The following is a 15,166-nucleotide window of genomic DNA, read 5'->3' as shown; positions in this document are numbered from 1 at the left end:
AAGTAATGAATATTTAATAACAAATTGTCATGCTGCATGAAAAAGAAAAACAAATAATCCCACGCAAAGCTTTTTTAATGCCTGACCGATTTTACTGGAGTTTATCTGGAGCCTTTGGCTCAGTGTCACGAGTGATTATTAGATACATAAAGCAGCTGCCAAACTATGTAAAACATCTTTCTGCTGCTATCTTATGTCTTTAAAATGGCAAGTTGAATCTCGTTATGAAAGCGGATGCGTGTGTTTGGTAATTTGTGGACAGGCTCTTTGTGCCAAACGTAATCATGGAGCATGGAAAAGGTTTTCCAAGTGTTTGTCTGCTAAAACAAACAAACAAACAAAAGAAAGAAATAAAATTCTGGATTATTTTCTTACTTCCTGGTCGCACTTCAAACCTAGCTCACTCGAAACTAGTGTCTCAAACTAACACAATAAACGAGTGCGTCCACAGATCCTGTTGGCAGGCGTCCCTTTCACTGAGCCAGCATATGTGGAAATCCCCTTGGAGACACTTGACGGCAGCTGATAAGTGTGGAAAATAACCCAAAACATTTAGGCTGGAGCAGAGCGCCTCATGGCAGTGCCATTTCTGCATGCCGACAAAGACCAAACTTTATTATCATATTCCAGGAACCACGATAACTTCTACCAAGTCTTTATCCATTTACAAGCTAATGTGCAGGAAACCATTGTTCTCTTAGTTACTGAGTTACAGGATGTGAGTCTACGCACTCTGCACCCAACAAAGACACCGCGCCAACTCGTCCAAGTGCAAAGAAAACACACGTGCATGGGAAGTCTGCAAGCCCATACTTCATGTTGTTTGAATCTTGCCATAAATCATCAAAAGGAATCTGGACTAAAAGTGAAATGAATGAAAAAATGAAACAAAAACTGTAAGAAAAAACTCTGGAAGCTAAAACCAAAAGTCAAACTGGAACAAAAAGAACTAAGAAAATACAAAACTGTGATAGCTGCACAACGTGGGTGAGTTAACCCGACCACTGGGGTAGGGTTCGGGTTAGAGCCTGTTGTTTCAGTAACTGTAAACAACAGGCTTGATGCTTTTCTTCTGTAACTGTTGAAGCCTCATCGTCTAATATTATAATAACAACATTTTAAGTATGACCCGCGCTTCACCATGTGAAGGAGAAACAACAGAAGGGAAAGAAAGTGATGCTCATCCATCAGATGGACGTCTCCACAGACGCACGGATGTTTCCATGAACTCTACAGTTTAGTTGTTGTTGTTTACTTTGGCTTCATTTTTCAGCCCCGGGCTTGCAGCTTATATTTAACTGGTCCAGTATTACTCATACTGGAGTTTAGACGGGTTGTCAGAAATCCTTTTTTAAGGTAAGGTCATGAACGCCACTTCAGGTGGACGTGCTCAGGCACATGGGTTTAGTTTATTCTTACAGTCTTTTGCTCTAAGGTGGAGCTGCTGTATCCACCCATGGACGGGTTCTTCACACCTGTTTCTCACCAACGTGGTGACAGTCAGGCCTCCTTGGTCGTCCTGTTTTCTTTGCCCAGTTGTTTTCAGAAACCAGCGAGCTTCTTATCCTGAGCGCACCATCAGCCACTTCTCCCAGTTTTGCCGTCCCAGCTCAGTCTGTCGCAACAGGAACAACTTACTCGCTCTCCACCTGCAATCAGTAACTGTGACTGTATCAGGAGTAAATGAGCATGCTTACGCATGTTTACGCATGTAAGTTCAGTTTTATCTAAAGAACGACAAATCACATGAATAGTCACCCCGAGCCTCTCCTCAGGCTTGGGGTGAGATTTTATCCAGATTCCAGTCATTTTTGCGTCTTGTGTAAAGGAGAGTGGGAGAAGAAAACAGAGGTATGACCCTTTATATCTCGTTTATCTGAAAGCAGCAGACACAAAGTACACACAGAGTCTCCTCTCTCTGCCTACAGCACGTCACACATGTGGCTGACCACGTCATGGTGTCCACTGGGCCTATATTTTAATGACACACTTGTAAAATCCTCATTTTTAGACCATGCATCAAGAAGGAGCTCTGAAACAGTAAATGGTAAATGGACTGGTTCTTATATAGCACTTTTCTACTCTTTCTGAGCACTCAAAGCGCTGTACACAACTTGTACATTCACCCATTCACACCCATTCGCACAAGCACATTTCTTTAACTGCTTTCTAAGTAACATTCACACACATTCATACTCCGATGGATGCATCGGAGAGCAATTTGGGGTTAGTATCTTGCCCAAGGATATTTGGCATGCAGACTGGGGAAGCCAGGAATCAAACCACCAACCTTCCGATCAGTAGATGACCTGCTCTACCACCTGAGCTACAGCCACCCCAGTCTGTGTGAATAAAGCATTGGCCTGTTTTTGACCTGTGCTGTGACAGTGTGGTGACCTGGTCGAGGTTTCAGCCTCTTTGTGAGCCTGAATAAGTGAAGGTATGGATGTTGTTTTTTCTTTGCTGGATGCATGTGTTGCTCCCAAACCTGCAGCTATCATTCAGCAACGATATGGAACAAATGCATCGCTGATAAGAAGCTGGGTGGTCTCTCTGCTCTTCAGTCTGAAGGACGTCAGTCACAAATCAAATTGAGCTTCTCTGGATCTAGAAGTTTGACAGCAGAGGTGCTGCTGACTGAGCCAGTGTAAAACCTGTCTGTCATCTTATTTTCATTCAATAGTGTTTGGATGATTTTCACGTCACTGCATTATGTTTTGGTCTTTTTAACCTCGGCTTTTCTGGAAACATAACCACACAACATCTGGAGCGTGCTCCAATGAGCCTAATCAAACAGGCCCTTCAGCATGTTGCAACTTTGTGTCTTTGAAGGTTTAAGATGAGATTTGTTGAGTAAACGCGGTGTGTGTCGACACAGTGCTTCTTTTGTGCATGTTAATATTTAAGCAACGGTACCACTCTCTTTCTGAACTCGTGGGTAACAACAATCATCCGTCAGACAGGACAGATATGAAAACATTTTTCAACCTGGTGTAACATTAAACTTTGGCCACGAGCTGTTATCACGCAGCGTGTGGTGGTGTGCACAGCTTTGCAGTGTTTCGCAACGGCCGATAAGGGAGTCTTTGCTGTTGTGTTCGTATCAGAGGTGTTTCTTTATTGAATAAATCAAGGGCTGTCTTCACTCGTTTGCTGAACAATAAACATGCAGGCCTGATAGGAGGAACAGCGAATGGGTCAGCAGGTCAAACAGCGTGCAGCTGTGCAGAGAAAGTGACAAGAAAGTCCTGTTTCCTCAACAAACAGATGCTAAGTGAAGGAAGCCGGTCGGTCAAGACTGTCAGTCATATTTGTCACATAAACAACTCGTGTGAAAACAACCACAACGTCACTGAAGAGCTCTTTCTATGTTTCCTCTGCTGAGCAGGATTGTTAGTCTCATGGCTTCTTTACTCACCTGAGAGAACCAGCGATTGGTGCTGCGGCACAACAGCCTCAGGGAAAAGCTTCATGTTGAAACTTCCATGGAAAACCAGAGAAAGTCAGGCTGGAGCCAACTGGTTTTCCACAATAAATACTCACTGATCATGAATGCAAATCTAAACGTATTTACACACTGCACATGAAACAAAGGCCAATACACACACAGTTGTTTGACTTCACCCCCACATTACACCTTCATGGTCCCTCTTATTTACAGTTTTTTACAGCTACGACACATTTCTCAATACTTAGGTCACTTTTGCAAAACTCTTCACACAATTCTCCTAACTGACCTTCAGCTTGGCAAAGCAGTTCATTTCACATTCAAAATGCACTACAACTACCAAAACACTTTATTCAGGTCTCAAATAAACTCATTCCTCCAGAACACTAGCAAAGGTTGACAGCCGACAAACACACTTTGTCACCCACAAAACAATGACCTAAAAAACACTAACAACATGTAGCATTACAGTGTTTTCTTGTGTAAAACAAGGACACATCTCTGTTTATAATTTGCTGTTACTATGTTACTGGAATGAATCAGACATCATGCAGAATTCGTTAATATTTGTTTATGTATTTTTATTTTTTTGCACTAAGTAATCCCAAAATACAAGAATTTGTATACACGTCATCCACTGATACACATACAATAGTAATGCTAATCTACTCGGTCTTCTCCATTTGGCCACAGGTTCTCATCCACATCACATCTTATGTCATCTAGGGCAATACACCTGGGAAAGAATCTTTTTTAGATTTTTAGATTTTTAGATTTAAAATATGTTTCAATAAAATATTGCTGTTGAATTTTGCTGTCTTATTCAGTTTGCATTATGTTATTGTTTTGACCATAAGTTTACTGTTTTGAAAACAGTATGTAAGTACATGCAAAATGTCCTGTACGCACAAAGACTTTTGGCAGTTGTTGTGTCTGAGTGAGAAAATAATTCATGAAATTTGAGAGATGTAGTCATTGAATGCATTTTGTGCCAAAACAATGATAACTGATCCTCAGTTTAGCCCACATAGACTTCTGTTGTGCTCACTGTGTGAGGAGTTTTGCAAAAGTGACCTAAGTATTGAGAAATGTGTCCTAGCGTCTGTAAAAAACTGTAATCACCACAGAGACGTCTTTAATGTGTGACAGCAGCTGAAAACAGTTACGACATGTGACAAAACAATAAGACAGAGGTTTCTCTCAGCCTCCTCAGCCTTTCTTTACGGGCTGTTATCTCCATCTCTGGTGGTTTTTCAGTGTCTGAGACTAACCTTCACATGTAGTTTCCTCTGGGAGCTGAGCTGGGAGAACAGGCCTGAGCACGACTGCACTGGTTCCAGTACCCTTACAGCTGGTGATGGTGCACCTCGTGCAGAGGGGGCTGTTTGTTTTCTCAGATCTAAGATAAGCGTCCAGTGTGCAAAGCAGTAAAAGCAACAATAACTGAGCATGTAGGGAATGTTTCTGTGCTCGTCTGCACAGCTGTGCAGAACCTGCCAAGAAATGAAAATCACTCGGAAAAAGTTAAATACATCTCTTTAATTTTTGATTTATTCATTTCTCTCTGTGTGTGTGTGTGTGTGTGTGTGTGTGTGTGTGTGTGTGTGTGTGTGTGTGTGTTGGCCCTGATGACCTGATGACCTGTCCTCTATCTCCATGGTAACTGCAGTATGCTCCAGGCTCCCCCAGATCCCTGAATTGCGTAAGAAAAAGAAAATAGATGAATATGGAATCAATTAAATGACATTGTTTATTTTTTTGATTTTGGCCCATTTGTTCCTCTATCCACATCCATCCATTTTCTTCCACTTATCCGGGCCGGGTCTCGGGGGCAGCAGCCTAAGCAGCGAAGCCCAGACCTCCCTCTCCCCAGCCACCTCCTCCAGCTTGTCCAGGGGAACACCAAGGCGTTCCCAGCCAGCCGAGAGATATAATCTCTCCAGCATGTCCTGAGTCTGCCCCGGGGCCTCCTCCTGATGGGACATGCCCAGAACACCTCACCAGGAGGCGCCCAGGAGGCATCCATATCAGATGCCCGAACCACCTCAGCTGGCTCCTTTCGATGTGGAGCAGCAGCGGCTCTACTCTGAGCCCCTCCCGGATGGCTGAACTTCTCACCCTCTAAGGGAGAGGCCAGCCACCCTTCGGAGGAAGCTCATTTCTGCCACTTATATCCGCGATCTCCTTCTTTCAGTCACCACCCACAGCTCGGGAACATAGGTGAGGGTAGGGTTGAATTTATCGGGTATCGACCGATAAATTCAATTCAATTCAATTCAATTTTATTTATATAGCGCCAAATCACAACAAATGTCGCCTCAAGGCGCTTCATAGATACAGAGAAAAGCCCAACAATCATATGACCCCCTATGAGCATTGAGAGCTGAAATTGAGAGCTTCGCTTTTACACTCGGCTCTCTCCTCACCACAACAGAGTGGCACAGCGTCCCCATCGCTGCGGCCGCTGCACCAATCCGTCTGTCGAGCTCCCGCTCACTTCTTCCATCACTCGCGAACAAGACCCTGAGATAATTAAATTCCTCCACCTGGGGCAGGAACTCATCCCTGACCCGGAGTGGGCACTCCACCGTTCTGAGGACCATGGCCTCAGATTTGCAGGTGCTGATTCTCATTCCTACTGCTTCACACTCAGCTGCAAACCTTTCGAAGGCGAGCTGGAGGCCATCACCTGATGAAGCCAACAGAACCACATCATCTGCAAATATAAAAATTATGAACAGAATCGGTGACAAAGGGCCACCCTGGTGGAGCCCATCACGCACCGGGAACAAGTCCGACTTATTGCTGGCTATGTACACTGTAAAAAATAATTGTAATATAAAAGTATTTTACAGTTTGAATACCATTAAATTTACATAAATAGACTGATTTTACTTTTCAAATGTAAATTAAGGTAAATTCACTGTAAATGTAATAAAACATAATTTTCTTGTTTTTTAAATATATCTGTCTGTACATGTGCATATTTAGATTGTTAAAATATATTCACAAATGTATCATAATTTCACAAATATCTGTCCGTTATTTGAAAGATTGAACTGTTAAATTCAAATGTAATGCTGTGGAAAAATATAAAAATGATTTGTATAAACCTTTTTACATCAAATAATTATTATTATTACTGTTATTTAGGGTGATCGTGGCTCAAGAGTTGGCAGTTCGCCTTGTAATCAGAAGGTTGCCGGCTCGGACACTCTCAGTCGTTGTGTCCTTGGGCAAGACGCTTCACCTACTGCCTACTGGTGGTGGTCAGAGGGGAAAGTTTAAAAGCACGTGAAAAAGGCAGAATCCCATGTAAAATTAGGGCAACAAACTGTACTGTCATTACTGAAAATAACCGTATTTTCATGGGAAAGTTATTTTCTGGTATTATTTTGGTGCCCCAGCTGCCCGAATATTACTGTTGTTTTAGGATTTTTTTTCGGCGTGGAAGAAGGTCGTTTAGAGACTGAATGGCCCGTAGCAAAGACACCCCACAGTCCTCATACACTGAAACCTACGGATGAGCGTTGAAAGCTTCCTTTGATAAGCCATGGTTCAAAATTGTGCATCAACATTTGTTGTGTCTCAGTTAAAGGGAAAATGCATCAACATTTGAATTTCATTTCTTTCTAAGTGAGCAAACGTACAAAGTCAGCAGGGAGCTAATAACTGTAAATGTTCCATTAGAATAATGAAGCACTGTGAGGTGTTTAACAGATAACGGGGCCTGATCATTTCATATTTTGTATATGACTTTGAGTTCATTTCTGAATTTAACAGGGAGCCCATGAAGAGAAGCTCGAACATCAGTACTTACATGTCAGCGTGGATCAACTGAACACTTCTCAGGGAGCGGCTACACTGACAATAATGATTAAGTTGGTCAGCTTAGAGCAATAAATGTATGAACTCGCTTCTCAGCATCATTCTGAGATGTTAGCGTCGTAGGGTCTTCACTTCACAACATTAGGAATTGGATTTGTGTTATCTGACTTCATGGGTGAATGAATCTGGGCATCGTGATATATATATATGTAGGAGATGTATGTGTGCTATGCTGTTTGAAGTAAAAAGGATTGGTCCCAGCAGAGAATCCTGTCAAATTCCTGAATACTTTATGTGGGTAAAGACGACTCCCAGTTTACATTTGCAAACTGGAATCTGTCAGATAGTGATGATTCAAATCACTACAGCTGAATTCTGTTAATACCAAATGTGTTCTTATCGCGCAGGAACATAATGTGGCTAACGAACGCTGCGCTGAGGATCTCGCAGGGCAGCGATATCACCACTGTCAGCGGTGATAGGTGTAGAGCAACAAGCTTCTTCCAGGATAAATGAAAATCTTTTAAGTCAGTGAGATGTCACTTCTTCTCCAGATTATGAGTAATCTGCTTTAAGGCACGTGGTTGTGATTTATACCAGAGATTCAACCACTTTTGATTTAAGGCATTCATTTCCAGACGAACAACAGTGTCGTAGCAGGTAACACCACTGAAGGGAGAAACAGCTTCTATTGGAGTTCAGCTGATCCAAAATGCTGCAGCAAGAGTCCTGACAGGGACTAGAAAGAGAGAGCAGATTTCTCCTGTTTTGGCTTCCTGTTAAATCCAGAATTCAAAATCCTGCTCCTCACATACAAGTTCTTAAATAATCAGGCCCCATCTTATCTTAATGACCTTGTAGTACCATATCACCCTATTAGAGCACTTCGCTCTCGCTCTGCAGGCCTACTTGTTGTTCCTAGAGTATTTAAAAGTAGAATGGGAGGGAGAGCCTTCAGTTTTCAGGCCCCTCTTCTGTGGAACCAGCTTCCAGTTTGGATTCAGGAGACAGACACTATCTCTACTTTCAAGATTAGGCTTCAAACTTTCCTTTTTGCTAAAGCATATAGTTAGGGCTGGACCAGGTGACCCTGAATCCTCCCTTAGTTATGCTGCAATAGATGTAGGCTGCCGGGGGATTCCCATGATGCATTGAGTTTTTCCTTTCCAGTCACCTTTCTCACTCACTATGTATTAACAGACCTCTCTGTATTGAATCGTATCTGTTATTAATCTCTGTCTCTCTTCCACAGCATGTCTTTATCCTGTCTTCCTTCTCTCACCCCAACCAATCACAGCAGATGGCCCCGCCCCTCCCTGAGCCTGGTTCTGCTGGAGGTTTCTTCCTGTTAAAAGGGAGTTTTTCCTTCCCACTGTCGCCAAAGTGCTGCTCATAGGGGGTCATATGATTGTTGGGTTTTTCTCTGTATCTATGAAGCGCCTTGAGGCGACTTTTGTTGTGATTTGGCGCTATATAAATAAAATTGAATTGAATTGAATTGAACTACTTGAGAAAAGTCAACTACCTGCCCAAGAGAGTTCAGGCTGTGTCAGAATAAAGTTAGTCATGCTAAGTATCGACTTTCAAGCTTGTTACAATTGTCCAGACTTACTCTGGAGCATTAGTCTGCTGGAAACAGTCAGACACTGCGGTCATAAAGGCCTGAATATGGTCAGTAACAACACCCAGGTAGGCTGAGGTGTTTATATAATGTATTATTGTAGGGTCGACCTTACAATATAAAGCACCTTTAGGCGACTGTGGTTGTGATTTGGTGCTGTGTAAATAAAAGTGAGTTTTATTGTGTTGGCGCATGGCCAAGGTAACAGTGGAGGGAATCATCCTTGATCTTGGTTACAGGACTACATCTAATGTAAAGACATTTGCTGCGTAGAATGCAAATAAAAGATTATATGACCCACAAATCTGCTCACCTCCAGGGTCTGAAAGGCAAAGTGCTCAGAAAAGAATATAATGTTCCTGAGAAATGTCCTTCAACACCAACCCCAGTAAGACTGTTTTTCCCAGTGACTTGTCAGTGTACATCACCAGTGAATGTAAATGAAAATCTTCTCTTCTTCTTCATAAATGCTGCACTTTATCGAGAACAGCCGATAAAATGTAAACAAGGCACTTTTTCCATGTACTCTGCCATTCATGTCGGGAATTATTGACACAGTGAATCAATCCTGTTTGTCTTTTGAATCAGCGCCATCTCTTTCATCTTTATGACAGCTTGGCACCGTGTACTCAGAGTTTGCATGGATTCCAGGACCTTCACAATTATGTACTTTTGAAATAACATAATGTGCCCTTTAAACACAGGACTGCAGGTCATGACTATGATCAGTGACTGTTAATAATTACTAATTATTGTTTTTCTTTAATAAAATGTTTCATCTATGAACAACGTTTGTGGCTGATACACTGTAAAAATTACTTAAGAAAACTAACCTATTCAACAGGGAGTGTGTGGTGCCTGTATACAGCTTTAGGAACCAAGTAACAGCTGAAGGTGTCGAGTACAATTATACACAACTGTACAGTCATGCAAAGACAAAAGTACTCTTTAAATGGTAAATGGACTGATTCTTATATAGCACCTTTCTACTCTCTCGGAGTACTCAAAGTGCTCTATACAACACGCCACATTCACCCAATCACACCCATTCTCACAAGCACTTTATCTATACTTAGTGCTATCTAACTACATTCACACACATTCATACTCCGATGGATGCATCGGAGAGCAACTTGGGGTTAGTATCTTGCCCAAGGATACTTGACATGCAGACTGGAGGAGCCAGGGATCGAACCACCAACCTTCCGATCAGTAGGTGACCTGCTCTACCTCCTGAGCTACAGCCACCCCCCCAAATGGTAAATGGATGCTTCTTATACTCTGTGCAAAGAGTATAAAAGCACTCTTGTGCTATGTAGCATTCAAACTGAATGTGGAGGAACGTACCCGAGGGATAAATGGTAAATGGACTGGTTCTTATATAGCGCTTTTCTACTCTGTCCGAGCACTCAAAGCACTTTATACAGCTAATTCATTCACCCATTCACACAAGCACTTCTAAGCTTAAGTGCGCAGTATCTAACATTCATACACATTCACACTCCGATGGATGCATCGGAGAGCAACATGGGGTTAGTATCTTGCCCAAGGATATTTGGCATGCAGACTGGAGCAACCTGGGATTGAACCACCGACCTTCCGGTTAGTGGCTGATCTGCTCTGCCACCTGAGCTACAGCCACTCCGACATAAATAAAGTTACTCTCATGGATGCAACTCAGGGTTGGTATCTTGCCCAAAGATATGATGAGTGCTGGATGACCTGCTCTTCCTCCTGCACTTCAGATTTGTTGGCAATCGTTTATGCAAAGCACTCTTGAGGTCCTGCCACAGTTCTTCAGTCTGGTTGAGTTCTGGATTTTGACAGGACCATTGCAACACCTTGATTCTTTTGTGTTTCAGCCCTTCTGTTGTAGATTTGCTGTTGTGCTCGGGATCATTGTTCATTGACTCTACGGTAATTTGGTATACAGAGAAGTTCATGGTTGAGCTAGACCTGTGGCTGCAAAACAAGCTCAAGTAATCACCGTAATCATCTGGTTATTGTGCTCGATGTTGGCATGAGCTGCTGTGTGTGGGCCAAGATGTTGTGCTTGGCATTCGCCTAACTGGTTTGTTCAGATGCAATTTTGTAAAACTATGCTTGTTGTGTTCTTTTTAGGAGAAGAGGCTTTCTCTCGCCAACCCTTCCTGCCTGGCACAGCGTGAACACACACCTGAAACTACCAAAGCTTCTGATTTTATAGAGGTGTTCTCACTAATGAGTCATTTATCAAGCACACTTGATCAGCAGAGGCTGGCTCCCATTTACCCTCTTAATTACCAGTAAGGATGTACTTAGTTTTTCAAATACAGCTGAAATGAGTCAGTAGCGGTTTTAGATACGGGCGACACGGGCAGTTGCCCGGGGCGGCATCGTGGTGGGGGGCGGCATCACGGGCATCGGCAAAAAAAAAATTGCTCGTACTCATGCTGCCCCGACGTCAACCAGTGCATATTGTGAATGTCACAGCCACCGATCAGATTTCTATCACCCATTTGCTGAGAGTAAGGGCGCCCTCCGTTTGCGAGGTGCGCCTGCTGCTTGCGGCGCAGAGAGGAGAGGGCGGGGCGGCGGGGGATTCTCTGACCGGCTGGAGCAGCATCTAATAACCAACTCACAAAATAAAACAAAATAAAAACAAACCAACAAACACGAAAACACCAGACATTATCCCCAGACGCCTTAACGCCCACTCACACCCTGGGCCATCTGACCTCAGGAAATCACATGATAAGGTGGGGCCAGCTTTCACAAAGAGCTCACCCGAAACTCTGGCTGATTGTGACCCACACCCAGTTTCACACCTTGGCTCAGGCGATTAGAGGATCATCAGGGGGTCCTTTTGTCCCTCTGTGGGGGGAAACTCCCACTAGGTTTATATCTGGGACTCTCCACCATTTGACCTTAGAACTGAAGAAGCTTCTCGGATGAAGGTGAAACGTCTTCAAGCAACTTAAAGAAGTCCAGACGCTTTTCTTTACAAGCTCCTTTGACCCGACATCATGATACAGACTTATCATTTGCACCGATGTTTTTTCAAAAAAAGTGAGCGAGAGCCCTCGGTGCGCCTGCTCGCTGCTAAAGTCAAAGTAAACTTTATTGTCATCTCTGCTGCAGACAGTCCAGCATATGGAGAGACGAGAGGACGAGGCTCCAGTTACAGCAGTGCAAGTAAACAAACAATAAATATAAGAAGAGTAAGAAAATAAATATAACTTTAGGACTCGGGGTAAAGGGATCAATAACAATTTAAAATTTACAGTTTGATGATTTAAAGTCACACACACAACCCCTCGAAAGGGGAGGGGCCAGCTGCTTCCAAATAGAGCACATTTCATTCATAATGATCAGATGCAGGTAAGCAGACGTGTGATTGGATGATGGCAGGTCATCCTGAACCAATCAGAGTCAGAATACTTTATTAATCCCTAAGGAAATGATGTGGGTTACAGTTGCTCCAAGAAGAAATGGTAAAAATAGTAACAGTAACAGACTAAACTCCAAACAATACATTATGTTACAGGTTTTAATATTAATTAGTCATTGTTGATTTGTCCTGTTCTCATTGTATGACAAATTATGATGGCTGTTTGGTAGCTGTTTGCATACAATGCATACTCTCTCTCTCTTCATGTGTGTGTGTGTGTGTGGCAAGGTGTTTCTGCGCAGTGTACCAGGGGCACGGAGAAAAGTTGTCGTACCATAGGCACGAGGAGTGTGGGCGTGCGTGTGTGTGTGGCAAGGTGTTTCTGCGCAGTGTACCAGGGGCACGGAGAAAAGTTGTCGTACCATAGGCACGAGGAGTGTGTGTGAGTTAATGTACAATCCTTAATATGTTTTGTCTGTGTGTGTGTGTGTGTGTGGGAGGGGGGGGGGTGTTCGCCCAGGGAGCCAAACAGGCTAGGACCACCACTGCACACAGTGTAACATGTCATGTTGTGTAGTGCCACATGTTTTTTATATATAAAAGGTCTCTAAATAGGAAAAGATGTGTAATGAGTGCACTCGGCCTCCATGGGGTGCCATATCTGTAGAAGCTTAGACTGCAGGTTCTCTGTGGCAGCCCGAGCAGGAGTCGTGGTGCCGGCTCTGCCTGCTGTCAAAGGCGCGCACCGGCATGTTCGTCTAGCTCGGAGTGTGGAGCAATTTTAAAGGGACTGTTTGATACATGCTCTCTTCTGCCTGACTCCTCCCCTGAGATAAAGTGGTGCGCTCACACACTGGGAAGAAGAGCAGAGAGAATATACTGGAAGTGTCTCACATTAAAGCAGTTTTACAACACTGGTGTTGAAAGAAATCGATGTTTCCTAAACTGGCTGAAGGTCTGTGAAGACACGTTGATGTAGGTCGTATCAGCGACAGAGGAGCAACCGCCCTCCTTTGATCCTCGGCTAGTTGTTTTGCACTGAACTGCTATTAACACCTCAGCACATGCTAGCAGGATGAGTCACCAGATAAATCATTTGCCTAAAATCAAAGGCTAAACGGCAATGGCGTGAGAAGCTCTTAAACAGTTTTCACAAGAACACGGAGTGGAGTGTGGAAAAATCACACTGAATGACAGTTGTTTTACTTTCAGCAGCTAAACTCACAAAGTAAACCAGACTGATCGAGGATCGTTATCAGTGAGCAGTATTCCCACATGGGTATATTTTTAAAAGGATGCAGTCGTTTTAAACTCCTTCATATGCAAATCCTTTCAAACTAGTGTGCCAACAAATGTTCCCAGCTCATTTCTTTATATTTCAGTGAAGAAAACTGGGAAATTTATCCAGATATACTCCATGAGAAATGTTCGCTTGTGATTTTGTGTCCAGGTAGTTTTACAGTATTTGCAGGCTGAGCGAAGCAGCGGCCAATCAGAAGCTTTCTGCTGACTGAATATATCTGAGCCTCGGCAACAAAGGGAAGAAGACAAAATACAAACAAGAATAAAATCTTTTTTCTTTAAACTTATTCTCTGTCTCCTCGGGGTAAAGGCAGCATGTGTTTGTGGATACACAAAACTAAACGAGTGCTTTCCTTACAGTTCAAAGTGATAATGAGATCTCAGCTCGACTTTTAGCATTTCTGTTTTTCACAATAAACCAGCGTCTCTTCAGCAGAACAAGGAAGCAGGTTTCCTCCCTGTGATACGATCTCAGACTAAATACAGGTGTTGGGTTTGACAGATAAGTTGCTGCCCCTCGTGTCAGTTTCCCTCGTGGGGAAACCCCTGAGACAAAAACGTGTTCAGTGCCAAGAGTGAGCGAGACTGCTTTATCTGTTCATATTCTCATGCAGAGTTAATTTTAAATATGTTGTTCATCAGGCGTAGGGATAGACTTCCAAGGAACCGCTACTTATGAAGATCTGACCTCATTCAGTTTATGGTCCTTTGTAATTTACCGTTGGGCTTAGCTGATAATGATGATGATGATGATGATGATAACTCCACAGTATGTTTTTCAGTTGCTCTCCCTTCCATGTAAGAATAACTCACTGATGCAATCAGCTGTGGTGTTTATTTAGTGGGCTACGTTTTCATAAAAGTCCAGCTTCATCTGGTTTGAATTGTCAGCTTCCAAGTTAAATTAAAAAAAGAAACGCTGGCGTGCAGGATGCGTGGTATTCATCCAGCCTCTTGTGCAATTATTCCCTTAATAATAATGGGTGATAACCCTGTCAACTGTTCCTTCTTCCATGTAAAAACACAGCTTGCTATATTGGCCGATATCATACACATCGTTTTTGTTTCTGGGTCATCCTATTTCCACAAGCATGAGTTCAGTTTCTTCTCTGCTTTGAATCCAACTAGCATCCTCTGAGGAAGGAGAAGCGCTGGCGTGCAGGATGCGTGGTAATCTTGTTGTGCATTGACTCATTTAATGACAGAGGTGTCTCACAACCATCACTAGAGCCTGAGACCAGAAACATGCTGGGATTGTTCGAGCTTTATTGAAAATGACCTTTAAAAACAACGTAAAGGCCACATATCGATGTTACAGTGAAACTGATGGAATAGCAGAGGGTGTGTGCCGAGGATGACTGGGTGTGGTGGCGGAGTGGCGGCTGTTTTTAGGAAAAAGCGGTTTGAACTTCTCACGTTTGGATTGAGGTGTCCCCGCCCGGCACTCGTCGCTGCTACATGCAGACCTCTAAAATATCTAAAATATCTTCACTTCCTGCCACCATCGACTCACTTCAGTTTGCTTACCGGACTAATCGTTCCACAGACGATGCCATATCTCACCTGCTCCACACATCCCTGAGTCACCTGGACACTG

The sequence above is a fragment of the Neolamprologus multifasciatus genome, chromosome 14 (assembly GCF_963576455.1).
Source record: "Neolamprologus multifasciatus chromosome 14, fNeoMul1.2, whole genome shotgun sequence".
NCBI lineage: Eukaryota > Metazoa > Chordata > Actinopteri > Cichliformes > Cichlidae > Neolamprologus > Neolamprologus multifasciatus.
This window is presented reverse-complemented; position numbering follows the sequence as displayed.